General features: G+C 36.9%; 1 pseudogene; it reads left to right on the top strand.

Moving 5' to 3' along the window:
* Positions 1 to 9,967: 9,967 nt before the first annotated feature.
* Positions 9,968 to 10,101, top strand: LOC135362234 (small nucleolar RNA SNORA62/SNORA6 family; annotated as a pseudogene).
* Positions 10,102 to 11,557: the final 1,456 nt, after the last annotated feature.

The raw sequence follows: 11,557 nt of genomic DNA, 5'->3' as shown, positions 1-11,557 counted from the left end.
GTGTTCCCAAGATTCACTCACACAAATCCTTTCATACCTTCAAAGTAATGGAATAACCATGGGTAACCAAAATTACCTACTTTACACAACCTTAGCATAGTGGTTAAAAGTACAAACTGTGAAGCCAGATTGCCTGAATTCAAGTCATGGGTCAGCCAGTTAGTATTTTTGTGTTTTAGGTCAAGTTACTTAATTTCTCTGCCTCAGTTTCCTGTAAATGGAGATTATTAATAAAACCTGCCTCACTGATTAGCCATAGATGCTGTTTCAGGTACTTCATGATTTCATTATAGAAAGTGCTCTGGAAAAGTGCTAAGACTATTGTGTTTCTAGTGTTTCTTCCTTCTATGTGCAGGTGTGTGTGTTTATCTATGTATAATGTATCAAAATATACTATGAAATAGACAGACACCTAAAGACCTGCAAAGTCACTTTCTTTAATTTAATCTAAAGTTTCAGTTCTTCAAAAGTCTTCTGGTTACAATTTCTAGAGACAATTTATTTCACTCATTCAACAACTGGTTATTGGGCACCTACAACGGCAGGTGCCATGACGGTTGTGATAAAATGAAAAGATAAGGTCCTTGCCTACATAGGAGCTAATTGTCAGAACAGCACCGTCCAGCAGAAATGTAATGTGAGCCCCAAATGTGTGCCAAATGTAGAATTCTAAATTGTATCATTTCAATAGCTTATATTTAAAATTATTAATGGCATTCCTTTTTTGGTACTGTCTTCAAAATTCAGAGCATATTTTATATTTACAAGCACACTTCAATTCAGATGCTGAACTTTTATTAGAAATACTGATCGTTACCCATGTCTTTCCATATTCATTCTACTAGCACACTATGAAGGCTATGAACTATGCTAACTATGCTGTCTAACTACTAGCCACAGGTGGCTATTTACATTTAATTTATAGTAAGTAAAGTTAAAAATTCAGTTCTTCAGTTGCAGTAGCCACATTTTAAGTGCTCACTTGCTACTTATGGTTAGCTACTCTATTAGACACTGCAGATCTAGGGAGAAGACAAATGTGATCAACTATACTTAAATAGTTTCTACAGCAGAGGTATCCGCAGAGTATACCAGGAATATTTAAGAAGTAGCACCAAAAGAAACACATTGAGAGAGGGGAAGTGTCAGCAGAAATGTAAAGAATAAGCAGGAACTTGCTAGAGAGGCAAGTTAGGAGACAATACTACAGGTAAAAGGTACCAAAAAAAAAAAAAAAAAAGAGAGAGAGAGAGAGAGAGAGAGAAAAGGCCCACAAGTTTCAAAGGGTTTATTAGCAAAACTTTAAATACATCAAGTTACTAAAAACATGAAAACTGGCCAGGTCTTGGGCAGGGACCAAATCTGAAGTATTTTACAGCCCATAATATAATGCTGCAGGATACTAAAGATTTGTTGAAGGAAGCCTTTTCTCCCTAAATTTGCAGTGAAATTTAAAAAGAAAGAACTGTGTGTTGAAATGAGAGGAAAAGGGGGAGAATCAAAGAAGCTAAATACATGTTAAAATACAAAATTTATGAGCATTAACATGTAAAATAATACTTTGGCAAACATAACACCCCAAATAAGTTTAACTAACCATCTTATCATTAACACCAAAGAATTTTTATATAGTCAACTTTAGAAAATTTTGAGATCTTGCTTCTTTGCAGAGTTTTAGAAACTAGGTTTGGAAATTAGTCTGAAGGGACTTTTGAGAAAGATGCTAAATAATTTCTACATCCAACACTCTCACTTGGTGAAAGCCAACCATGAAAATTTAAAAAGCCAAAAGACATCTGTATTGTTTAACTGCCACTAAGTTCCCAGAATATCACTTAGAACTGTTCCAGAAAGTCTTATTGTCTAAGTAGGCTTACAATATTGAGCTATCACATATAACACAAAGGATTAAGATTTTAACACAAAATAAGTAAAATAAAGATTTAAAGTTACAAAGAAGATGTTTCGATTCCTGTAAATCATAAAATAATGAAGCTGGCACCACTACATACCACAAACAACCGAACATTTTCTAAATATCATATGCCAAATCGAAGGCAGCTAAGAAAATCTGGGACATGATCAGAGCCAATTTCACTGGGTATAACCCTTACACACTCTGGAGAAATATTATTTTTTAAGGAAACAGAACAGTATCCAAAATAGTTTAAGTTCTGACTGCTTCAAACTGGCCCATTCAATAGATATTTAGTAAATTAGTTTCTACAGTAAAGGTTTTCAAGACTTTTCCTCAATTTTATTTATAACTGAAAACATAAAATACATTTCAGAACCTTTGTTCTTCAAAATCCTAAGCAACATTCATACAAGAAAACAATAGCTAAATTCAAATTTTAGACTAGTCTAAACTAAATGCTATTTCAGTTCATCTTATCATTTAGACAGTAATTATTATAGTTCATACAAGCCCCGAATGATAAGGAAATCTTGCTACCAGTACATTTCACTTCAAGTATTAAATATAGCCCAGAAAATTGGTATTTGTTTAAGATTCATTTTCTTCCCTGTTGATTTGCATCAAAAAAAAAAAAAAATCAGACAAGGCAAGCCAGTGCTTAGTATTTTGTCTCTAACACACAAAAAAGCAAGTAAAAATCCTACAGAGTTTAACATCAAAAAAAGGAAAAGAGAGAGGGGAGGGAGAAACTGAGCAGGGACTATTCTGTTCTTTCCTAGAGAATATTAATATAGAACCTTATAATATGTTAAAAGGTACCAACATCTCCCTGGCTCACACACCCAGTTCTAGGTACTCTACCCACTCCTCTCAATCCCCTAACGTGGATTAAAGGAAACCTCCACCAACTACCTACCATTTCTCTGCTTCCTCTTCACAGCAAAACCTACTGAAAGTTGCCTCTACTTTTTATCTCTACTTCCTCACTTCAATCCATTATAAATGTGCTTTTTATCACACCACTTCAATGAAACAGCTCTTCTCAAGGTCATCAATGACCCCCCCCCATTTCTTTTTAAGTCAACGGTTAAACTTCTCTGACCTCACTTTTTTTTTTTTAATTATGTCTCAGCATCCTTTGACCCAATTGTTTACTTCCTCCTTAAAACACTCTTCTCTAAATATCACAGGGTCCTAACCTCACTGATTATACCTTCTCAGAAGCTTTTTTTCCTTCACCAAACTTCTGAAAAGCCTTGTATGCACATATCCTCCCAATGGCTGGTATGTGCTATGGTGAGCGCTGTGAATTGTGTAAGACTGTTGAATCACAGACCTGTACCTCTGAAACAAATAATACATTATATGTTTAAAAAAAAAGGAAGAAGAAGAAGAAGAAGATAGCAGGAAGGGAAAAATGAAGGGAGAGAAATCAGAGGGGGAGACGAACCATGAGAGACTATGGACTCCGAGAAACAAACCGAGGGTTCTAGAGGCGAGAGGGGTGGGGAGATGGGTTAGCCTGGTGATGGGTATTAAGGAGGGCACGTTCTGCATGGAGCACCGGGTGTTATACGCAAACAATGAATCATGGAACACTATATCAAAAACTAATGATGTAATGTATGGTGATTAACATAACATTAAAAAAAAAAAAAAAAGCCTTGTATGCCATGGGTCTATTCCTGGCTCTTTCCTCTTTCCAATCTATACTCTCTTCCCAGGTGACCCCATATAGACTCAAGGTTTCAAATACCAAAAATGTGTTGATGACTCTCAGATGAAATCCCTAGCCTGGATCTCCCTAGAGCTCCAGCCTCACAGAGACTACAACTACTCCACATTACCACTAGGACATCTAATATGCATTTCAAACTTAGCTCTTGGTAATACCATCAGGGCCTACTGGATCCAAGTTTTGTTGCTTAATTCTTTTTGAGCAGTTCTATTTGTAAGGATTCGTATTTCATGACTTTATTTTTTCCTAGCGGTCTTCCAAAGAACAAAGAGAAAATTTACTTTAAAAAATAAATAAATAAATAAATAAATAATAAAATAAAAGTCATGTTTTCCTGGCAATTACCATATAGCTACGTTGGACCCTTTTATAAATCCAAAATATATTATGGGACCTCAGTGTTTTTCCTATATCTTAAAATCTTTTCTAATTCATCATCCTGGCAATTACTTCATCATTACTCATCAGTTATTTCCAACTATACTTAAAAATTTAAATAACAAGGAAGAATAATGGAATTGCCTAGAAGGAGGATGCACTACTGTACCATCCTTCAGTTTTCTTATTGCGTTACCCAAAAAGTATTGCCTCGTCTTTCAAAAAGAAGTCTGGAGAAACCATCCTTATATTCGTTTTGGGTTTCAGTGGACATAGCTGAGAGTTCAGAATATTTCATTATCCACCCATAATGGCAAAGAGATCAATGGAGAAAAATGCTTTGCAATTATTAGATGTTGAATGTGAACAGGCAGGTCATAGTAAAATTTCATATAATGAATCTGCAAACAGCAATAATCCTAGATGAATCTTCTCAAATCAAAGATGCGGTGAGTTTACAATATATTTTTAAGGACAAAAAGGAAATATAGGATTCATAGTCAATTCAATAAGGACTTTATCATGTACTATGTTACAAGAGTCTGGACTATCTCATTTACCTAAAAGGATATGTGGTAGTATTCTTTCATCTTTTATGTTTGTACAGCAAAATTTACTTGATAAAGCTCATAGATGTATAAATGCTGCAGGCAGATATTTATATAAAGGTGTACAGAAGAGAAGGAAACTGGTTATATAGAAATGAAAAAATCATTGGATAGAGCATTCTCATTGTGAATTTATAAATTTAAAAAACAAAAATGCTTTTCAACTGATAATGGTTATCCTTTTTTTCAAACAAAATCATCAGCCATCAAAATTTTTCAAAGTATTGCTTTTGACAATGAAAATACAAGAACCAGAAGTAATGATAAGCCAAAGCCTACTAGAAATGTATTTAAAATCTGAAATTAGTATGTATTCAATGTATATGTTCCAGGTTTATCAATGGCAGTTGATGAGTTAATTATTTTTAAGGACTTCTCTCATTTTGAATAAGTATATGCCTTCACAACCAGGAAACAAAGTAAAAATGAGTTTGACACCCAGTAAACTATTTTGTGGCTATCAACAAACTGATTCTAAAATTTATATGGACTCTTCGGTCTTGGTATTGGAAACAAGATGATGAAGGTGTAGTCATCATCTGGAAAGCGTCGCAAAAATAGACACATGTGCTGCCACTGTGGCTCTAAATTCTACCACCTTCAGAAGTCAACCTGTGGCAAATGTGGCTATCCTGCCAAGCAGAAGAGAAAGTGTAACTGGAGTGCCAAGGCTAAAAAACAAAATACCTCTGGAACCTGTCAGATGAGGCACCTAAAAATTGTATTGCTCAGATTCAGGCATGGATTCCGTGAAGGAACAACACCTCAACCCAAGAGGGTGACTACTGCAGCATGCAGTTCATTTTAAGGATTTCAATGATGGCTCACACAATAAATGTGCTGGTTTTAAATAAATAAAGTTTATATAAAGAGGCAAAAGGTTCAGAATAACTGACAGAATATTGAAAGACAAGAACAAGCTAACCAACTTCGAGACTTTCAAAGTCACAGTAATTAAATCCGTGTGGAACTGGTGAAAGAATAAACAAACAGATCAATGGAACAGAATAGAGGGACCAGAAATATACCCACAAAAATATAATCAACTGATCCCGGACAAAAGGGCAAAGTCAACACAATGAAGAAAAGATAGTCTTCTTTAACAAATGGTGCTGGAATAAATGGACATCAACATGAAAAAAATTAATCTAGATCTTACACTCTTAAAAAAATGAATTGCAGACCTAAATAAAAATGCAAAATTATAAAACTTCTAGAAGATAACATAGGGGAAAAAATCTAGATGGATCTTGGGTTTGGTGATGACTTTTTAGCTAAGACATCAAAAGCCCAACCCAGGAAAGGATTGATTAAACTGAAGCACTGACTTCATTAAAAATAAAAATTTCTGTTCTGTGAAAGACACTGTCAAAATGATGAGAAGACAAGCCACAGAGTGGGAGAAAATATTTACAAAAGACGTATGTGATGAAAGCCTGTTAACCAAACCACACAAAGAACTTTCAAAACTCAACAACAAAAAAACAACTCCATTACAAAATGAGCCACAGGCCTTAACAGATATCTCACCAAGGAAGATATACAGATGGCAAATAAGCATATGAAAAGATGCCGAACATCATATGTCACCAAAGAGACACAAATTAAAACTACAGATATCACTACCCACCTATTAGAATGGCCAAAATCCAGAACACTGCCAACACTAAATGCTGGTGAGGATGTGGATCAACAGGAATTCTTATTCACTGATGGTGGGAATGCAACATGGCATAGTGACTTTAGAAGAGAGTTTGGAGGTTTCTTACAAAATTAAACATATTCTTACCATACGATCCAGCAACCTTGCTCCTTGATATTTAACTAAAGGCATTAAAAACTTATACCCACACAAATTGGCCTAAGCATGGAGGTTACCCACACAAGTGTTTAGAGCAGCTTTATTCGTAATTGCCCAAAGTTGGAAGCAACCAAGATATCCTTCAGCAGGTGAATCGACCAACTGTGGCACATCCAGATAATGGAATATTATTCAGCACTAAAAATAAATGAGCTTCCAAGCCATAAAAAAGATATGTAAGAACCTCAAATGCATATTTCTAAGTGAAAGAAGCTAATCTGAAAAGCCTATATAGTGTATGATTGTAATTATATGGCATTCTGGTCAATGGGCTTTTATCATGCAAATTATTTCTTCCACTCCATGACTTGTCTTCTCACCATTCTGGAAAAGGCAAAACTATAGGGACAGGAAAAAGATTAGTGGTTGCTAGGGATTATGGGGGAGGGAAGAATGAACAGGCACAGCACTGAGTATTTTACTATAATGGTGGATAAGGGTCATTGTACATTTGTCCAAACCCATAGTATATACAACACCAAAAGTGAACCCTAAGGGGAACTATGGTCTTTCAGTGATAATATGTCAATGCGCATTCATCGATTGTAACAAATACACCAATTTGGTGGGGAATGTTGATAATGGAGGAGGCTGTGCATGAGTGGGGGCAGGGGGCATATGGGTTAGCTCTGTACTTTCCACTCGGTTTTACTATGAACCTAAAATTGCTGGGAAAAAGAAGTATTTTTAAAGTTGAGTTTGATATGTTTAAATTCTTATTAACATTTCTAATAAAGCTATCTTCATTATTCCTGTATATGTACTTCTAAACATTATCTGTAAAATAACTTAAAAATATAAAATTGAAAGTAAAAAGGGTACAATGGATTCAGATGGTAAATGATGATGACTATTTTTGTTGGTGAACAGAGGGCTAATATGGCCCCAACAGAGAGGATGTCCTCAACCTACACTTCTACATCCAACTTCAAGACTTGCCCAATTCAGCAAATAGCACCACTATGCACTTAGTTACTGACACCAAAAAATTAGGGTCATCCTGGACTCCTTCCTTCATACCATTCCAGTCTCTCTGCCAATTTCCACTGGCTTCATTACCTGAATCTCCACTGTAACCATGGTGATCTAAGCCACAGCGTCCTACATGATCTTCCTGCTTCCATTCTCTGCTGTCCTCTTGTCTATCTTCCACACGGATTATAAACACCTCACTGTGAAAAACCCTACAAATGTTTTCTGTCACATTTTTAAAAATCCCAACTCCTTCCTGTGACTTACTAGTCTCCATGTGACCCTGGCTATTTCTCCAACCTTATCTCTTATTCCTCCTCCCCCTTGGCTCACTGTCCTTGAACATACCAGGTTTATTATCACCTTGTAGTTTTTTCTGCTGGGAATGTTCTTATACATGGCCTCTCATGGTTTCCTCATCTTTACCCCTTCAGGTCCCAATCCAAAAGTCAGGTCTTCAATGCAGCCTTCTCTGACTCTAACTAAACAGCTCTCACCATACCCTATGACCTTCACAATCTACCAAAACCTGTTTTATTTTCTTTATCAGTATTACCTTACTGATAATTAAAATTATCTTACTGGGCTCCTGGGTGGCTCAGTTGGTTAAGCGGCTGCCTTCAGCTCAGGTCATGATCCTGGAGTCCCGGGATTGAGTCCCGCATCAGGCTCCCTGCTCAGCGGGGAGTCTGCTTCTCCCTCTGACCCTCCCACCTCTCATGTGCTCTCTCTCTGTCTCTCTCTCTCAAATAAATAAAATCTTAAAAAAAAAAAAAAGTGAGAAGACGGGGGCGCCTGGGTGGCTCAGTCGGTTAAGCAACTGCCTTCAGCTCAGGTCATGATCCTGGAGTCCCTGGATCGAGTCCCGCATAGGGCTCCCTGCTCGGCGGGGAGTCTGCTTCTCCCTCTGACCCTCCCCCTTCTCATGCTCTATCTCATTCTCTCTCTCAAATAAATAAATAAAATCTTTAAAAATAAATAAATAAATCAAATTATCTTATTTATATACATGTTTATTATTATCTATCTACCCACCCACACAATCTTGTTTTTAGATTATTTATTTATTTATTTGTCTGTTTGTTTGTTTGACAGAGACACACTGAGAGAGGGAACACAAGCAGGGGGAGAGAGAGAGGGAGAAGCAGGCTTCCCGGTGAGCAGGGAGCCCGATGCAGGGCTGGATCCCAGGACCCTGGAATCATGACCTGAGCTGAAGGCAGACCAAAAACTATCTCGGGTGGCTCAGCCAGTAGAGCATCAGACTCTTGGTTTCAGCTCAGGTCATGATCACAGGGTTGTGAGATCAAGCCCCTTGTCAGGCTCCACGCTCAGTGGGAAGACTGCTGGAGATTCTCTCTCTCTCTCCCCTTTTGCCCCTCCCCCCCCCACATGCTCAATAAATAAATAAATAAATAAATAAATAAATAAATAAATAAATAAATAAAATCTTTAAAAAAAAAGAGTAGAAAATACCTTGTTCACCACTCCATTCCTACCACCAAGAACAGGGGCTAGCACTTAATAGGTACTCATTAAATACTGGCCATTTAAACAACAAACGGGAATCCGTGAAAGTTACCATAAACTCCTTGCTGAGGACAAGATGAGAAGTGTATAGGTCAGCACATTACCTCCGCACCAGACTTACTCAATTTTCCTTACTGTATAAGGTACAGAAATGTTTGTATATCAATCCATTATTGTCATACAGTCCCAAACTCAAATGGACTGTCCATAGTATTAAAATGTTTAATCTGCGTGGGTCAAATAGGACATTGCAGATACGTAAGAAAAGAGAATAACATCTCTGTCCTCCTCCAAATTCCTTTCCCTGAAGAAAGTCTGTTTATAAACATCAAGCAATTGAAAAGCTGCCAAATTTTGATCTCTCTCAATATTCATATTGGTTTAGTTCCATTGAAAAGAAAAAAATATGGCTCAGAACAATGTAGGTGTTGGTCGGGCTCTTTCTTCTCCCCTAACTCATGATTGCACGCTACCAAGCCAACCTGCAGCAAACACAACTTAGGAAGCACATGGGGGCTTGGAAAGCCTTTGGATGAATCAGCTCAAAAAACATCTGTACTATCAGAAAAACAACTTATAGCATGTGTTCTACTGACCTACTGACTGTGACTAAGTGACACTGTCATTGTTTTCATTCTCAGCATATTAGCTGTTACAAATATCTAGGTATTTCAAGAAAACAGTGTTAGTGTGCTGAAAATATTCAAGACATCTCTTATAAACTTTTGATGGAAAAGCAACGTAAAAACAATGATCCTATGAAACATATTCCTAAAAAGTGATGGGTACATTAACCAAAACCCATCAATGATAGCAGCATTTTATGCTTCCCCAAATTAGTGAAACAAGAACTGATATAAACCCATAAAACTAGTTACATCCTAAAAGCAAGGGTAGGTGAAACTTAAAACATCTGTAACCCAACGATCAATACTACCTTGAAATTAAAGACTATAAAAAGAACTGCATTTTTAGCCACTGGGGCTGAAGAACTCACAAGTGTAGGTAGTATGCTGCAGGAGGGGCAAGTCTTTCACTAACACCACAGGATCTCTGGCCCAATGGGTGGAGTTTGATAGTAATTCTTGCTACTAGTAAAAAAAAAAGAACTGCATTCTAGATCATGAAAACAATTTACTGTATCTTTTGTATTACTCATCACTTTTCAGTAAAAGCATTCTTTCAAGTACATCCTTCTTTTTAAGATAGGGCCCAAAGGAATAAGAGCTGTGTCTTCTGCTGTTCTTTCTTTTTTTATGCCTTTAAAAATTTTTTTAATCCATCTGTATACAGGACAAAGTCCTTGCTATCTATAAAATGTAATGTATCAAATTCTACTTTCTCTCCTGACTTACATTCATAATTTGAAACTAAATTCTGGGGCATAACCCCCATTAAATTCCTCAATCAGTAGACAAAAGAAAAGTATGTCCAGATTCCTACTCAGATTACATCTTGGCCATTCTTAGCCATTTGAAAGGTTTCTTTCCCTCCCAGCCCAGCTGCTGAGATAAGCTCTGGTCCCTTGAATTGCCACCCTGCTCCTAGTATTAACCACTTCCTTGCCAAACAGAGCTATAGGGATTTTTAAAAAGGAATAAAGACTGAACGAAATAAAGGCACTAATCTCTCTTTATAGAGAGAAACTAAAAGGTAGTTTCTCAGCAGCCCCAAACCACAAGGGTTCAGGTTAAAAGGGTCACAGACTTTGAAAACAAAAAGGGATTTTAGGCATCAGTCTACCTACCTCCTTTTACAAACAAGGAAACAGAAAATACTACATATCAAATTAATTCCCTAATTTAACAATTCCTTAAAATTCCATATTTTAGGTGAAGAATATCTACCGAAAAATGTAAAGAACAGAAACTTTACAGTAACTTGCTTCAGAAGCATATCCCACTTTTCATCTGTTCAGTGAGCTTCACTGTGAACTTGATTTGTACGTAGTGCAAGTAAAAGCATTTCATTCATTCCACAAACATGTGTGGAGTGCCTACTATATGAAAATAGCTGGTGTGGGAGGAGGTACAAAATTCCCAGCACTCAGTGAGCTTACACCCTAGACAGGGAAAAAAAGAAAGACAATAAACAAAAAGAAATCAGCAATAAGTGAAGCAAAGTACGTAAGCTGGGAATAAGTGCTACGGAGAAAAATAAAGCAGAGAAGTAGGTGGTAGTGTTGGGGGCTGGCAGTGACTTAAATACAGTAGTCAGGGAATAGCCACATAGATGTCTAGAGGAAAATATTACAGGGAAGGCAAGGTCAAAGCCTGGAATGCTCAAGGAGAGGCAAGGAAGGTAATACAGTTGGAATGCATGAGGTGGAGAAAAGCAGGAGATGAGGTCAGAGAGGTATCGGGAAGCCAGATTTTAAGTTCCTATAAGACCACTGTAAGAACTCCAGTAAGATGGACTTATTCTAAGTAAAAAGAATACCATACAAGGTATTGAGCAGGACAGTGACGTGACCAGACCTAGGCTTCAACATGATGACTCTAGCTACTGATATACCAAAGGCAGGTGTAGCATCTCAAGACCAGTTGAAAGTC

Source organism: Mirounga angustirostris, unplaced genomic scaffold (assembly GCF_029215605.1).
Source record: "Mirounga angustirostris isolate CCGP_5_RB_7025 unplaced genomic scaffold, mMirAng1.0.hap1 SCAF_12, whole genome shotgun sequence".
NCBI classification, from domain to species: Eukaryota; Metazoa; Chordata; class Mammalia; order Carnivora; family Phocidae; genus Mirounga; species Mirounga angustirostris.
The sequence above is the reverse complement of the archived record's forward strand: the minus strand, read 5'-3'. Positions and strand labels throughout refer to the sequence as shown.